Genomic DNA, 17769 nt, shown 5'->3' with positions numbered 1-17769 from the left:
ATTTAACTGGGAATTGGTCCTGCTTCGAGCAGGGGGTTGGACTAGATGACCTTCTGGGGTCCCTTCCAACCCTTATATTCTATGATTCTATGATTCTATGGTCCCGAAGATGACCCAGATGCCTTTCTTGAGATGTTTGAATGGGCAGTGGTAGTAATGCAGTGGCTGCCAGAACACTGGGTGGTCCTGGTGGCCCCATTTTGACTGGGGCAGCCCAGGTCAACCATTGTAGCCTGGATCCTGAAGCGGAGCAGAATTATCACAAATCTAAGTTGCCATTTTGGACCATTCAGTGATCTCTGAAAAGACCTTCTGCCAGCACCTCCAGGAACAGACATATCCCCTCTGAGCCCAGCCCTTGGGCGCAGCGCAGAAACTGCAGGACTCCCGCTCGTGGTGTCTCAAACCAGAAGCCAGGATGGCGTCCAAGTGGCTGAAAGGGTCCTACTAGGGCACTTTGCCCTGATACTCCCAGCTGGGAGTAGGGGCTGCATCTTAAGGCACCGGCCTGGATGGTGTTTCGTTGCTGGGTGTGTTTCCACACTCTGTTTGTTATGTAGTTCAAGCAGCAGAGGCCCAGCCTGCAGTGCTGGGGATAAAGTGTGTTTCTTTACAAAACCAGTGATGGTCACTAATTCCGTAAACACGGGTAATTGAGAACCCCTGGTCTAGACCTGTACCCTTGCATTTGACGGTGTTAAACTGTGCATTATTTGATAGTGCCAAGCTTGCCAAGTGATCCATATAACTCTGTATCAGTGACCTGTCTTTCCTATTTGTTGTTTATCACCAGGGATCCTAGTTTTCCATGATAAAAAAACCCCAAAATTCTCGATTTAAAAAAAAATAAGAATCATAGAATCATAGAATATCAGGGTTGGAAGGGACCCCAGAAGGTCATCTAGTCCAACCCCCTGCTCAAAGCAGGACCAATTCCCAGTTAAATCATCGAATCCATGTTTTTCTGTGAAATGCTAAACTTTAGTTTACCTAGTCACAAGATACAGCGGTATCAGTTGGACACACTGTTTTATAGATATATTTACAATGTTTAAGCAAGTTTGAAGCCTACCAGTACTATCCATCATTATAGTAAAATAAAATTAACAGAATTGCAATTTATCTTTCTTACACATTCCAAATACTTCTATGTCTGTCAGCCCTGGTTCAGTTAGTGAGGAGAGCTGGATAATGGAGGCTCAGATAAATGGGGTTCTACTGTATATGTTTATAATTTTTTTCACAAAATGTAAAAACTAAATATTCGCTGTAAAAAAAAAAAATTAATTCTGTGTTTTTCCATGGCAAAAAGATTTCTAGGATCTTTGCTTATCATCCCACCAATTTTTGTGTAGTCTGCAAACTTTACCAGCAAAGATTTTATATTTTCTTCTAGACCATTTGTGATACATGACTATTAACAATTACATTTTGAGATCTATCAGTTAGGCAGATTTTAACCCATTTAATATGTGCCATTGATTTCATAGACTATTTTTTAAAATTCAGAATTCCCTGCAGTACTAAGACAAATACCTTAACAAAAGTCCACATATATTACACCAAGAGTTACCATCAGACTTGTAATCTCATCAAAGAATATGAAATTTGCTTGACATAACCTGTTTTCCAGGAAATCTTATTGATTGGTATTAACTATATTTCCATTCTTTACAGAGTCCCATAATTGCTGTTCTGTTTTGCCTGGAACTAGTGTCAAAGCCAGGCCTATACAGTAATTACTTGGATCATCCCTTTTTAAACTAGCAATCTTTGCCCTTTTTAAACTAGCAATCTATAGCTAAGTTCCTAAGGGAAGTGAGGGAAACCACATCCCTGGGCCCATTTAACAATGGAGGAAAAGAGCCCTAGAAAATATAGGGAACAAAATAAAATAGTTCTGGAACCAATTCTGCAGAGTGTCCTGGGAATGGACTGGATATCCTCGCATGGTTCCAGTTCCATAATGATGTTATGCAAAAGGTTCCTCGCTACGAGGCAGCTGAACTCTGCCTAACCCTCCACCTTCAGAAAGGAGATGCCGTCTAGGTTTGTAGGATAGATCTGTGGCTAGCCAAGTGTAGAAATACCACGTGAATGTGTTAGGAAAGTTACTGTCACCAGCAGGTTACCATTTGTAGTTGATTAAGCAGGGGTGAAGAGGAAACACAGATCACACACTTAAATTACACAGGTCTTTGGTTTCTCCATTCCCTTCCTGTGCATTGTGACATACAAGTTCTGTATATTGTAGCTTAGATATAGAGATATGAAAACTTTTAAGCAGTTTCCAGTTCTCAACTGTGAACGAATATCTCCCGGGAGACTCTCACCATCCCATGAGCCTCTCCTGTTACTTCTGTTAGTTACTCTGGACCTTTTTTTCTTCCCCAAGATCAAACATTTCACCCTTAGCACAGACTCCTCTGTCACACAGGTGTGCCTGTAGACTGACATTCAGCCAGCAGAGCAAGTGTCAGGGCAACTGCCCTGGAAAATGTGCTACTGAAATGAAATGACCTTTTGCCTTAATGGATGAGCTGGGTGGCAAAGGAGGTACAGTGATGGAGAAAGAGAAGTAATCTAAACAGATGATCAAAGCACAGAAGAGAGATTTAGCTGTTAGGACAGAGAAGGAATGTTGGATCTTGGTAGTCTAGCCTAGTGGCTGGTGTAAGTGACCTTTTATCACAAAGTCTTGTTTGTCTCGATGGCAAGATAGACTGGAAAGTCTAAGGGGACTGTCTGTGACTCCATCGTAAGACTGGTATAGTGATCCAGGAGTTCACATTTTTTACTGTCTTGGTGAAATCTAATTAGAGAACACACCACCAGTTTGAGGTGTCTGCCCTGTGTTCTGACAGTCTGCCCTGAGGTCAGCACTCACATACGTGAGCCACTCCAGAGAGAGTGACAGCCTACAAAAGCAGAGGTCAATACATGAAGTGGGATTATGAGGTGAGGGTCCATATGGTGGTTTGCAGGATGATAGACTGATCTCAACTAGGCTGGCAGTAGATGGAGGTGTAGTCAAAAGAGGCGTCCCATTGGTGAATGATGCAATGTGATCTAGCAATTTGAGGCAGGTTCTTGCTGATGTTACCAGCTTGCCCTGGAGGGTGGAGGTCAGGGAAGTGGCAGTCTGGAACCTGTCAGTGGTAGACATGCTTTCACTGAGTTGGAATCTAGGAGGGCCCTTGTGAATTCTATGGACTAAGAGGGCCTGAAGGAGGACCCATAGTTCACTCTCAGTCCTAGAGTGTGAAACAGGTCCAGAACTGTGGATAGAGCATCAGAAACTTCCTTGGGTGGTTTGCTTCTCAGAAGACAGTTGTCCAATTATGGATTCTGTGTGAATTTCTCAATGCCTTAAATGTCCTGCCACCACCACGAGGCACTTCATGAAAACTCTTGGGATGCAGACTGTCTGAAAGGAGGGTCCTTTTTTAGGCTCAGCGGAGCATTTCTCAGAGTCTGATGTTCCCTTCAGACATTGCTCCAGCAGGAAGAGCTTCAAGTGAGTTTCTTAGGACCTGCAAGTCCTCATGGACAAGGACCAGCACAACCAAGCAACAGTCTGGGATGCAGCTGTTACCAAGGCATAAGGGACAGTGGCTGCGGTCAGCTGTGAGAGGAATGAGGTTGTCACAGGATGGGCAAAGTTTAAAGCCTGAAGGGCTTAGCCGCAGCCATGAGGCAGGAAGGCTTTGGAGCTGTGTGAGGAGCCTGGAGTTGAAATGTAAGTCAAAGCAATAAAATAAAAGAAAAAAGGGTTGCCAACAGGGGAAAGAATAAATCCTGTCCAGTTACAAATAACTAGATCACGAATGCATGACAAGAGGGTTGCTACAGGCAGACGCTGCTGAGTTCCCTCTCGCTGCCAGGCGTCTGGTTTCGATCGGAACGCCCGGTCGAAAAGGGACTCAGGTAGCTCCAGTCAGAACCGCCAATTGGCCCGTTAAAAGTCCAGTCGGCGGTGCTGCAGGGCCAAGGCAGGCTAGGCCCTACCTGTCCTGGCTCCGCGCTGCACCCTGGAAGCAGCCAGCAGGACTGGCTCCTCGGTGGGGAAGCCACAGGGCTTTGCTTGCTGCCCATGCCTGGAGCACTGGCTCCACACTCCCATTGGCTGGGAACCATGGCCAATGGGAGCTGGGAGGCGGTGCCTGCAGGCAAGAGCAGTGCACGGAGCATCCTGCCCCCCACCCCCGCCCCCGCCTAGGACCCGGACCTGCTGGCCACTTCCGGGACATAGCACGGAGCCAAAACAGGCAGGGAGCCTACCTTAGCCCTGCTGCGCTACTGACTGGGAGCCACCTGACGTAAGCCTGCGCCCCAACTCTGAGCCCCAACCCCCTATCCCAGATCTGAGCCCGCCCCAACCTGGAGCCCCCTCCTGCACCCCAAATCCCTCAACCTTGGCCCCACCTGAGAGCCTGCACCCCCAGATGGAGCCCTGATCCCCTCTGCACCGCAACCCCCAGCCCAGAGCCCCCTCCCACATTCCAAATCCCTCAGCCCCACCCTCCAGCTTCTTTCCCAATTTTAAAAAGTTCTAGCCTTCCCATTGGCTCTTTTGGTCAGGTGCCAACTCCCTTTTCTTTACCTGGCACTTTTTAATCCTTTACAGGTAAAGCAAGCAGAGATCAGCTACCACAAGGGATTTTACAGCTAACTGGCTGGCTGGCTGTCCATAAAAGGGAGCTCTTGCCCCCTTCATTTATTACAGATGTATACATTTAGCCATATTAAAATGCATATTGTTTGCTTGCACACAGCTTGCCAAGCAATCCAGATTGCTTCTATATCTGTGACCTGTCCCCCTCATTATTTACCACTCTCCCAATCTGTGTGTCTTCTGCAAACTTTATCAGTGATGATTTTATGTTTTCTTCCAGGTCATTGAAGAACCAATCTCTCCGGGATCCCACTAGAAACACACCCAGCCAGCAATGAGTCTCTGCTATAAGGTTCATGGGAGCCGCCACACTCCAACCCTCCAGACACAGGCTGCAGCACCTTGCCCTGAACAAGGGCCTGCAATATCCTTGCCTGAATGGTTTGATGGGAACCACCGGTGTGTTCTGAGGCTTTATGGACCATTGGAACTGATTCAGATTATGTATATAAGGGTGCCACCATCTACCTTCTGTTGTGGTGTACTATGAACGGTACAAGAACACATGGGTCCAAAATTAAGCACAAATCCCTCAGGCAAAGGGTGGAATGCCTGGCAGCAAATTATAAAAAAGGTTAGGATGGTTAAAATAAAGGCACATAGAAAAAGGGGTCCACTGCAGTGGGGAAACGAACAGGCTGATAAACTTGCCAAAGGAGCAGCAATTATTGGTACTCTATGAGAGACTACACCTGTGGCAAACAAGGGAAGAACAAAAAATAAATGAGGAAAATCAGGAAGGAATACGGTTATTACAGGAAATGCAAGGAAGGGATGAACTGATATAACAATGCATCATAGAATGCCTGTCACAGTAGCCGGGGGTCCCAATAAAGAGGGAAGAATATTTAATCTTGGCAAAACCAGACAGTGAATGGGTTCTGGTAATTCCCCAACAAATATAATCTTGGGATGGATACACAGGTCAGTAGTAGGAGGCACCCCAAGTTAGAAGAGGCTATGGAAAAACTGTAAAAGGTAGGTTGGTGGCATGGGATGGGAGAAGATATGGACATACATATTCATAGCTGGTTAACATCTGCAAAACAGGAACCTACAAGATGGAAAAGGTGAGATGAAGTAATGCATCAGGCTTTAAAGGGACCTTTCCAACCCCTGCAGGTAGATTTTGGAGGGACACTGCCTATCACATCTAGGAAAAGTAGATTTTTGTTTGTGGCTTCAGTAAGTGGGTAGAGACATTCCCCACAAGGGAGGAAGATAGGCATAAGGCTGCCAAAATATTGGTAACCAAAATATTTCCAAGGTTGGGGTGACCTCACAGTATTGATTCTGATAATGAACCATCATTTATTGGAAAATGAACCGAGATATGGGAATGTGGGGTGTTCCCTTGCCGCTGCATATTCCACACCGTTCCAAAGCTGGCGGCCAGGTAGAGAGAATGAACAAATCCCTTAAAATTGAGTTATCCCAAGTATGTAAGGATTAGGAGCAATCTGGGAAGTGGCTGCTGGCTTGCTGGTGACTGTCAGGATCAGGCATTACACCAGTTCAGTTCGGAGTGACCCTCCTCCTGGGGAGGCCCCCAGCTTCCTCTTCGGGTCAAATGTCCACCCTTTGCAGAGCATCACGTTCCTGTCTGGGGTGTGGAATAAGCCCCCCCAGGCATTCAGCTGCAGACTGAGGGAACCCAGCTGGATTTCTGGCAACCTGCCTCCGGTCAGGCGCCCTGGGAGCGACAACATGCTGTGGCTGCCTAGGGGCGCTTTGCCATTAATAAGGGTTTGTGGGACCCATCTGCTGATTGGTGAATTTCAGGCCAGCCAGGCACAAGGAACGTCTATTTGAGCATGGCCTCCTGGAGCTGAAATTCCCACTGCCTAGGTCCAGCCCCACTTCCCCTTCCCCAGAGTCTGTCCCGCTCCCCTCTGGGGCAATTAAATACCCTGATGTGTGAGGGCGAGGGGAATGGGAAAACTCGAGTGCAGCTCCAGCCCCTTAAATGGACCTAGAGGTGAAGTGGGGGGGGGGCAAAGCAGATGAGAACCTCCCCCCATCACCTTAAGGGACACCCATCGCTCCCCGGATGGCCCCCTCCTCATGTCAGCACCTCTCCCCATCCCCACTTCCCAGCAGGGGAAGGGATCTGGCTGCTGCTCTCCCTGCTGAGAGGGGAACTGGGAGCTGCCCAGGCATCCGGCTCTCCAATGGGAGCACACAACCTTCTGGGATGGCCTCCCAGCCCCTCCCCCGTTCCAGAGCGGCCGGCCCCAGAGGAGCTGTCAATGGGTCTGTCCTCAGGGGGCTCCCAGGGCTGGGAATTCCCCCATCCCCTGGGATTCCTCCCTGCAGCACCATGACATTGCCTGGATGGGCCAGAATGGAGAGTGGGAGCCCCCTCCCCAAGGACAGTGGGTCTGGGGCAAACTGAGGGCACCAGGGAGCTGGCAGGGAGCTGCTCCAGCCACTGCACGGTGGGGCCTGGGACCTGGGCAGTCAGCAGCATCCCACCTTAGGGGCACATCCCCACTCAGCAGCTGGATGGGCACAAAGCACATGGACCCCGCAGAGTACGGTGCCTGGCGTGGGCCGGGGTGGAGGGGCTGTGACATTCGCACAGGGCGATTGCACCTCTTGCCCTGCAGCTCTGGCCTCTGGGCAGGAGAGACGCCGATGGCCTGTCCCCCCAGCCCTGACGGAGGCAAGGAGGCCCTGAAAGGCCAGTTAGGTGACTTGGCCTCCCCTGTAATAGGCAGGGCCTGGGTTAACTGAGAGTGAAGCCCAGCTGGGGAAGGCGAGAGAGCCAAGTCCCAAAGAGGGAGCACCCTGGGTCACAGAGAGATGGGGGGTGGGGGGGCATCACAGCCCAAGCAGCTGACAGAAGGGGGCATCAGATGGGGTGTCATCTTCTCAGACCCAGCCACTAGGACGCGCACTTGTGAGCAGCCACCCAGTTACAGACACACAGTATGAAATAGGATGACAATTTGTAGTTTATACGCATTCTGTGTTGGTCTGTTCCCCCCCACACGCGTATCCCTCCTCCCATCTCTCTCCTCTCCAGGACTCATCTCCCTGCGCTGTCCCTAACTTGCCTACATTTGAGGACTGTAAGCCCAGGGCAGGTGGTTAATTAGTAATAATATGACCGGCATGATTATATTATGGTGCACACGAGGCGCTCAGCACGGGACAGACCTGCAGGGAAGGAGTCAGTCCCTGCTCTGAAAAGCTTATGACCAGCTTTGGGCAAAGGCTTTTAATGCTGATCTCTTTGAACCAACCAGGGTTGATGGGGGATCAACTAATTATTGTGAGGCCCATCTGACAGGGGCACTGCATCAAGGGTAATAAACGCCAGGACTCCCAGAGCTACCAAAATCCAGAAGCCTCCCTTCCCCATTTGTCCCATTTCCAGAGGGGGAGATCGGGCCTTGCCACAAACTGGAGATGCCTCAGGCCCTACTGGGTCCCAGGCAGACTCTGTAATTGACGTCCTGGCCCAACATCTCCTGCAGGGGGACTAGAGGGAGAAGAAAATGCTCCCGGCTTCCCCCACCCACTCCTGCCCCGCAGCTGATTTTCAGCCTCTCTGAAGTGGGAAAGGTGTTGGCAGCCCCGAGAGCCGTCCTGCGGCTGCAGCCCTAGAGAACGCCCGGTGCCAGCCAGGCGGGCACACGCTCAGTAGCAGCCACCATCTGCTGCACGTGCCCCCCCCAGCTGCCTGGGCCTGAGCTGTTTACTTTCAAAACCCAGGGGCTCTGCTATTGACTGTGCTCTGCTTCCTGCCCAGCCAGGAGAAATACTGGAAGAGCTCGCGCTGCCCGTGTGATGCATCCTCCCCTCATCAAACTCTTTGCTTTGTGCACCCTTGAACTAAGGATGTTTGGAAGATACATTTGCATTTCCAATCCCCTTGTTTCCATTGCAAATCCTGTCATTTTTGCATTCCCCACCTCAATAACCTTCTTTTTACTTTGCATTTCCTACACCAGAATCCCCTCTTTGTTTTACAACTCCTGTTTCAGTAATGCTCCTTATTTTTGCAGGCTCCAACTCCACGGTGCCTTCTTTAGCTGAATTTCCCTGCCCCAATCACCCCTCTCTCTGTTGGCGTTCTCCAGTTCCACAGCCCATGGTTTATATTTTGCATTCCCCACCCTAATAACCTCCTCTCTATTCTGCATGACCCATTTTGCTCCCACTATGATAAAATTATCTAGGAGCTATTTGGCATTCCTCCCATGTGAATTTAATTAATCCACCGTCTGTTGTAACAGAAAATCAGCAGAGGTCTTCTAAGAGCTTTGCCTGTAGGCTTCTCCTGCAGGATTTTCATCTTGGCAAATCTGTACTGATGCTTTACAGTGTGATACTGTTGTAATGCCGACAGACCCCAGTAGTTGGTGGGCAGGAATTGAACCTGGGACCTCTGTAGCTTAGTGCATGAGCCTCTACTGCATGAGCTAAAAGCCACCTGGCCCTTAGTGAAAGCTGTAGAGCAGACTCATTAATCTCTCACTCTAAGCAGTCTCGGTGCCACTAGATGGGACAAAGCACCACATCCAGTAGGTGTGTGGGTTACACTTTGACGGGGTGGTCTAGGCCCTGAGGTCCCCTTGCTGGAGGCCTTGTGACCCTGCCACACCCCACCCCAGAAAAGGGCAATAGAGAGGCCCTCTGAGCTGCCTAGAGCGGCTGTGTGGGAAGCAGCCAATCAGGGCCCAGCAGGTCAGTATAAGAAGAGCTGCAGGGCTAACTTAGCAGGACTTCAGTTCCTGGCTAGAGCTGGATGGTGCTCCAGGCTGGTTGCTGGGACTCCAAAAGGACAAGGTCTTGAGTTAAGGATGAAGAATGTGCGGGAGCCATGGGAAAGTGGCCCAGGGAATTATAGTAGCAAGACAGTTTATTTAAAGGGACATTACAAATGGCTGCTATCTATAGGGTCCCTGGGCTTGGACCCGGAGTAGAGGGTGGGTCTGGTTCTGCCTCTGCCTTCCAGCCACTGGCCTGGACTTTGAGGCACCCCAGAAGAGGGACTGAACTATAGTGGCCCAGATGAAGAGCTAGGGCTGGAGAGGCCCTGAGAGGGTGAAGACACTGCCTCCAGGGAAGGAGCCTTGGGGCACCGCTCTATTCTGGAGCGGGGACAAACAGAGACATCACAGAGGGCACTGAGAGAGGCCCCTGTTGGACTTGTACCCCGGAAGGCATTTGTGTTTATCTCACAGACAGCATGTGTATGATTTGGCCAGAGGGCTGACTCACCGAAGAGCCACCACAAACAGAGAACGCAGGCCCATGCACTCGGCCAGGGGGTGCTCGTGAGACGTGAGTGTGACTCTGTTACAGATGCACTTAAGCAGATCCAGGAGCCACCAGGGCCCCTCTCTTTTGATAGCTACCCTTCATCTGCAACTGCCCTAGAATCGTCTGGTCCCAAGGTTTCGTCTGTCTCCCAATTACAAGCGGTGGAGTAGCCCCTCCCAGCTGACCTCCGAACCCCAGGGCAGGTTCCACTGCCTCTCCTCATTCCCTGGCCATTTATGTATCTTACCAAGAAGTGAATCTTTCTGGTAGTTTGATGGCTTTGATCAGTTCTGTCTCAGACCTTTCTATAGGTGGTATGAATTTAATCAAGCATTGGCTAATTGATTAATCAGGTGTGTGGGCTTCACCGTGACTGGAGCTTGTCATGAATTATCTCTGAAAGATGCTTATCTAGCAGTACTACGAATGTGGGTAACAAGCAACGGAAACTGGAAATGCTCATTGAGAAGACGTGTGATGTGAATGGAGTTACTGAAACCTGATGGGATGACTTGCATGACTGGAATATTAAAATCACTGGTTGTAACCTGTTCAGGAAGACCAGAGGTCTGTTAAAGAATTAAAGGCTGGGTATTCTTGCCATTCAACCTGGGTTTATGGAAAATAGGTCTTGGTAACGAAACCTGATTTCATTTTTGGGTGAGATTATAAATTTTGCTGCTCATGGTAACTGGTTTGGCATAATAGAGTTAGATGTCTCTAAGGCAAGTGACCTAGTCCCGCCCGACAGACTGATAAAAAATCAGCACTAGCCCTAATGTAGTCCATATTTAATGGCATCAAAACGTGTTAGCTGATATATCACAAAAAGTAATTTTAAATGGGGAATCATCATCCAATGGGGGTGTTTGAAGTGCGGTCCTGTAGAGCAAAGTATTCAATATCTTTATCAATGAGTTGGAAGAAAATATAAAATAATTGCTGGTAAAACTTGCAGATGATACAAAAATTGGTGGAGTGGCAAATGATAGATAGGGACAGGTCAGTTATACAAGTCAGAGTGATCTAGGTACTTGATAAAGAGGGTGTCAAGGTTCCTTCCCCACTCTGAACTCTAGGGTACAGATGTGGGGACCTGCATGAAAACCTCCTAAGCTTACTTTTACCAGCTTAGATTAAAACTTCCCCAAGGTACAAACTATTTTACCTTTTGCCCTTGGACTTTATCACTGCCACCACCAAACGTCTAACCGGTATATTACTGGGAAAGAGTCCATTGGGAAATGTCTTCCCCTCCCCCCCCACACACAAATCCTCCCAACCCTTACACCCCCTTTCCTGGGGAAGGCTTGATAAAAATCCTCACCAATTTGCATAGGTGAACACAGACCCAAACCCTTGGATCTTAAGAACAATGAAAAAGCATTCAGATTCTTAAAAGAAGAATTTTAAAAGTAAAAAGGATCACCTCTGTAAAATCAGGATGGTAAATATCTTACAGGGTAATTCGATTCAAAACATAGAGAATCCCTCTAGGCAAAAACTTAAGTTACAAAAAGACACAAAAACCGGAATCTACATCCCATTCAGCACAGTGTATTTTCTCAGCCATTTAAAGAAATCAGAATCTAACGCATATCTAGCTAGATTACTTACTAAATTCTAAGACTCCATTCCTGTTCTGTCCCCAGCAAAAGCATCACACAGACAGAGAGAGAGGCTTTGTTTCTCCCTCCCCCCAGCTTTTGAAAGTGTCTTGTCTCCTCATTGGTCATCTTGGTCAGGTGCCAGCGAGGTTATCCTAGCTTCTTAACCTTTTACAGGTGAAAGGGTTTTTCCTCTGGCCAGGAGGGATTTTAAAGGTGTTTACCCTTCCCTTTATATTTGTGACAGAGGGCTACTTTAAATAACGCATTTTAATACCTCTAAAACAACAAAGGATGTAGCTCACACTTACAAGATGAGGGACTGGAATATAGAATAGGAGCAGGAAGTTGAATTGGCGAGACAATTACTGTTACAGTTGTGACATTCTATATCTTGAGGGAGCGTCCTGTAACCCCCATGTTCCTTTTTTTAAAAAAATATATATATATCGTGATCTTGCCTTACAAGGCATGCCCCATATGTATCAGGGACAAGGTTGTGATCTGCTGACGGTCATTTCTCTATCCATATATGTATATCATTAATGCAAAGGAAGTGATGAGAATTGTGTTGTATGGTGGTCACTAAAACATGCTGTAAGTTGCGGAATCAGCCAGATATTAGCTCCCCAGAGGCAACAGCAAGGAAAGTAACCAATGCCTGGGAGGGATGTCAGACTACTCATCAACAGCCATTGTCCAGCAGGGGAGCTACAATTCAATGACTCACCTGCATGAAGCCACACCAGGGGAACTGCTCAACCTTGCCTAGAGACTACATAATGCCCCCGGATATGCCTGGACTTGTGTGTTCCCCAAGCACATGGGACTGAGGGTATAGAACAGAGCAGGCCCATGCTTCGCCTTTCTCCTGCCTCCACCTATGCTGCAAGCAACCAAGACACTTAGAAGAAAACTGAAGACTCCAACAGAGGAGACTGGCCCAGGTTTAAAGGACAAACCTGTATATTAAGAATAGGCACTGACTCCGTGGGTGCTCTATGGCTGGAGCACCAACAGGGGAAAAATTGGTGGATGGCTGCCGGTGGGTGCTCAGCACCCATCCGCTTCTCCTCTCCCACCATGGCCTCCAGCGGGCCCTGCTTATCAGCGCCTCCCCCTGCCTCCAGTGATCAGCTGTTTTGTGGAATTCGGGAGGCTCTGAGGGGGGAGTAGTGAAGATCTGGTAGAACTGGGCAGGAAGGGGCGGGGTGGAGCAGGGGCAGAAAGAGGTGAGGTGGAATGGGGTCTTGGGGGGAGTGGGGTCTTGGGGCACTTTTGAAAGCTGGTGCCTATGATATTAAGGACAGCAATATCCAGTGGGGTGAGAAATTGTTTAGTCTAGCTGACAGGTTTCAGAGGAACAGCTGTGTTAGTCTGTATTCGCAAAAAGAAAAGGAGTACTTGTGGCACCTTAGAGACTAACCAATTTATTTGAGCATGAGCTTTCGTGAGCTACAGCTCACTTCATCAGATGTATACCGTGGAAACTGCAGCAGACTTTATATATACACAGAGAATATGAAACAATACCTCCTCCCACCCCACTGTCCTGCTGGTAATAGCTTATCTAAAGTGATCAACAGGTGGGCCATTTCCAGCACAAATCCAGGTTTTCTCACCCTCCACCCCCCCACACAAATTCAGTCTCCTGCTGGTGCTAGCCCATCCAAAGTGACAACTCTTTACATAATCAAGTCGGGCTATTTCCTGCATAAATCCAGGTTTTCTCACATCCCCCCCACCCCCATACACACACAAACTCACTCTCGTGCTGATAATAGCTCTTCTAAACTGACCACTCTCCAAGTTTAAATCCAAGTTAAACCAGAACATCTGGGGGGGGGTAGGAAAAAACAAGAGGAAACAGGCTACCTTGCATAATGACTTAGCCACTCCCAGTCTCTATTTAAGCCTAAATTAATAGTATCCAATTTGCAAATGAATTCCAATTCAGCAGTTTCTCGCTGGAGTCTGGATTTGAAGTTTCTTTGGTTTAAGATAGCACCAGCAGGAGACTGAATTTGTGTGGGGGGGTGGAGGGTGAGAAAACCTGGATTTGTGCTGGAAATGGCCCACCTGTTGATCACTTTAGATAAGCTATTACCAGCAGGACAGTGGGGTGGGAGGAGGTATTGTTTCATATTCTCTGTGTATATATAAAGTCTGCTGCAGTTTCCACGGTATGCATCCGATGAAGTGAGCTGTAGCTCACGAAAGCTCATGCTCAAATAAATTGGTTAGTCTCTAAGGTGCCACAAGTACTCCTTTTCTTTTTGCGAATACAGACTAACACGGCTGTTCCTCTGAAACCTGTCATTATGCAAGGCACTGCATTTAGCCGTATGGAGTGGAAATCTATCAACTGCATGAAAAAACTTGTACAGATACAGACAGACATCATCTTCTTTTCCAGATGCAAACAGATGGACATCGTACCAAAAGGACTGAAGGTAAAAAATCCATTACAATCTACATACCACACAGACTATGCTGACAGCTTGTGCCACATGCTCTCAAAGAAACTGCGGAATCACCTGATCAAGATCCTCTACAGCAAACAGGGAAAGATTAAGAATGAGCTCTCAAACATGGATACTCTCATAAAAAACCAACCTTCCACACAAACTTCCTCGTGGCTGGATTTTACTAAAACTAGACAAGCCATTTACAACGCACACTTTGCTTCTCTACAAAAGAAAAAGGACACTAAACTTTCTAAGCTACTACATGCTACAAGGGGCCACAGCAATGGTTCCCTCAACCCACCTAGCAATATTGTTAACCTATCCAACTATACTCTCAGCCCAGCAGAAGCAGCTGTTCTATCTCGGGGCCTCTCCTTCTGCCCCTCCACCCCCACGAACATGATACAGTTCTGTGGTGACCTAGAATCCTATTTTCGACGTCTCCGACTCAAGGAATATTTCCAAAATACCTCTGAACAACATACTAATCCACAGAGGTCTCCCTACCAACACTACAGAAAGAGGGATTCTAGATGGACTCCTCCTGAAGGTCAAAACAGCAGACTGGACTTCTACATAGAGTGCTTCCGCCGACGTGCACGGGCTGAAATTGTGGAAAAGCAGCATCACTTGCCCCATAACCTCAGCCGTGCAGAACACAATGCCATCCACAGCCTCAGAAACAACTCTGACATCATAATCAAAAAGGCTGACAAAGGAGGTGCTGTTGTCATCATGAATAGGTCGGAATATGAACAAGAGGCTGCTCGGCAGCTCTCCAACACGAGTTTCTACAAGCCATTACCCTATGATCCCACTGAGAGTTACCAAAAGCAACTACAGCATTTGCTCAAGAAACTTCCTGAAAAAGCACAAGATCAAATCCGCACAGACACACCCCTGGAACCCCGACCTGGGATATTCTATCTACTACCCAAGATCCATAAACCTGGAAATCCTGGGCGCCCCATCATCTCAGGCATTGGCACCCTGACATCAGGATTGTCTGGCTATGTAGACTCCCTCCTCAGGCCCTACGCTACCAGCACTCCCAGCTACCTTCGAGACACCACTGACTTCCTGAGGAAACTTCAATCCATCGGTGATCTTCCTGATAACACCATCCTGGCTACTATGGATGTAGAAGCCCTCTACACCAACATTCCACACAAAGATGGACTACAAGCCGTCAAGAACACTATCCCCGATAATGTCACGGCTAACCTGGTGGCTGAACTTTGTGACTTTGTCCTTACCCATAACTATTTCACATTTGGGGACAATGTATACCTTCAGATCAGCGGCACTGCTATGGGTACCCGCATGGCCCCACAGTATGCCAACATTTTTATGGCTGATTTAGAACAACGCTTCCTCAGCTCTCGTCCCCTAAAGCCCCTACTCTACTTGCGCTATATTGATGACATCTTCATCATCTGGACCCATGGAAAAGAAGCCCTTGAGGAATTCCACCATGATTTCAACAATTTCCATCCCACCACCAACCTCAGCCTGGTCCAGTCCACACAAGAGATCCACTTCCTGGACACTACAGTGCTAATAAACAATGGCCACATAAACACCACCCTATACCGGAAACCTACTGACCGCTATTCCTACCTGCATGCCTCCAGCTTTCACCCTGACCACACCACACGATCCATCGTCTACAGCCAAGCTCTGCGATACAACCGCATTTGCTCCAACCCCTCAGACAGAGACAAACACCTACAAGATCTCTGTCAAGCTTTCTTACAACTACAATACCCACCTGCAGAAGTAAAGAAACAGATTGATAGAGCCAGAAGAGTTCCCAGAAGTTACCTACTACAGGACAGGCCTAACAAAGAAAATAACAGAACGCCACTAGCGGTCACCTTCAGCCCCCAACTAAAACCCCTCCAACGCATTATTAAGGATCTACAACCTATCCTAAAGGATGACCCAACACTCTCACAAGTCTTGGGAGACAGGCCAGTCCTTGCCTACAGACAGTCCCGCAACCTGAAGCAAATACTCACCAACAACCACATACCACACAACAGAACCACTAACCCAGGAACTTATCCTTGCAACAAAGCCCGTTGCCAATTGTGCCCACATATCTATTCAGGGGACACCATCACAGGGCCTAATAACATCAGCCACACTATCAGAGGCTCGTTCACCTGCACATCCACCAATGTGATATATGCCATCATGTGCCAGCAATGCCCCTCTGCCATGTACATTGGTCAAACTGGACAGTCTCTACGTAAAAGAATAAATGGACACAAATCAGATGTCAAGAATTATAACATTCATAAACCAGTCGGAGAACACTTCAATCTCTCTGGTCATGCAATCACAGACATGAAGGTCGCTATCTTAAAACAAAAAAACTTCAAATCCAGACTCCAGCGAGAAACTGCTGAATTGGAATTCATTTGCAAATTGGATACTATTAATTTAGGCTTAAATAGAGACTGGGAGTGGCTAAGTCATTATGCAAGGTAGCCTGTTTCCTCTTGTTTTTTCCTACCCCCCCCCCCCCCCCCCCCAGATGTTCTGGTTTAACTTGGATTTAAACTTGGAGAGTGGTCAGTTTAGAAGAGCTATTACCAGCACGAGAGTGAGTTTGTGTGTGTATGGGGGTGGGGGGGATGTGAGAAAACCTGGATTTATGCAGGAAATAGCCCAACTTGATTATGTAAAGAGTTGTCACTTTGGATGGGCTAGCACCAGCAGGAGACTGAATTTGTGTGGGGGGGGTGGAGGGTGAGAAAACCTGGATTTGTGCTGGAAATGGCCCACCTGTTGATCACTTTAGATAAGCTATTACCAGCAGGACAGTGGGGTGGGAGGAGGTATTGTTTCATATTCTCTGTGTATATATAAAGTCTGCTGCAGTTTCCACGGTATACATCTGATGAAGTGAGCTGTAGCTCACGAAAGCTCATGCTCAAATAAATTGGTTAGTCTCTAAGGTGCCACAAGTACTCCTTTTCTTTTAGTCTAGCTGTTACCCAGTCTAATAGGGTTGAGAGTTTTAGACTGTGTACACTTTTTTCTTTTGGTAACTAACTTAGGCAAAAAGTCAAACACTTTTAGTCACTTAAAATATCTTTTTGTAGTCAATAAATTTGTTTAGCTGTTTATCTTTACCAGTGAGTTTGCCTGAAGTGTGTGGCAAATGTACTGAGGTTTGCAAAGGCTGGTGTATGTCCACTTTCCATTGTTGAGCAGGGCAAGACCGTATATTCCTGGGGTACAAGGCTGGGAGCTGGGGGGATTTTGCTCTGGTGCCTTTCCCTGTGTGATTCATGAGTGGTTCTGGGAGCATTCATGCAGTATACCTGGGTATGGGGCTCCACATGCTGTTGTACTGAGTGATCACAGCACCTGGAGGGGTTTGCTGCTGGTCACTAGCAAGGCATTGTGAGAGACAGACCAGGCTGGAGAGAGTTAAGGGGGCACAGCAGTCCCAGAGTCCCAGGTTGCACCATGGGGATCCCATCACAACTGTGTCCAGATCCGGTGTCCTCCTGATGGCTCTCTCTGGCTATTCAGAATATTCATACACACGCCTTGCCCCTTGCTGGAATACATCAGCTACCATGGTAGTGGTCAGGCCTACCTCCATGCTGTTACTGATTAGACCCCATGCAATCCCAGGACAGTCAGTGGGCATGCAGGTGGGTAAACTAGCCCAGAATTGGACCTTTGATTTCACAGTTAAAAATATTCTCTTCTGAGAAAATTTGAT

Source organism: Caretta caretta, chromosome 1, assembly GCF_965140235.1.
Source record: "Caretta caretta isolate rCarCar2 chromosome 1, rCarCar1.hap1, whole genome shotgun sequence".
Lineage (NCBI taxonomy): Eukaryota > Metazoa > Chordata > Testudines > Cheloniidae > Caretta > Caretta caretta.
Note: the sequence above shows the minus strand (reverse complement) of the source record.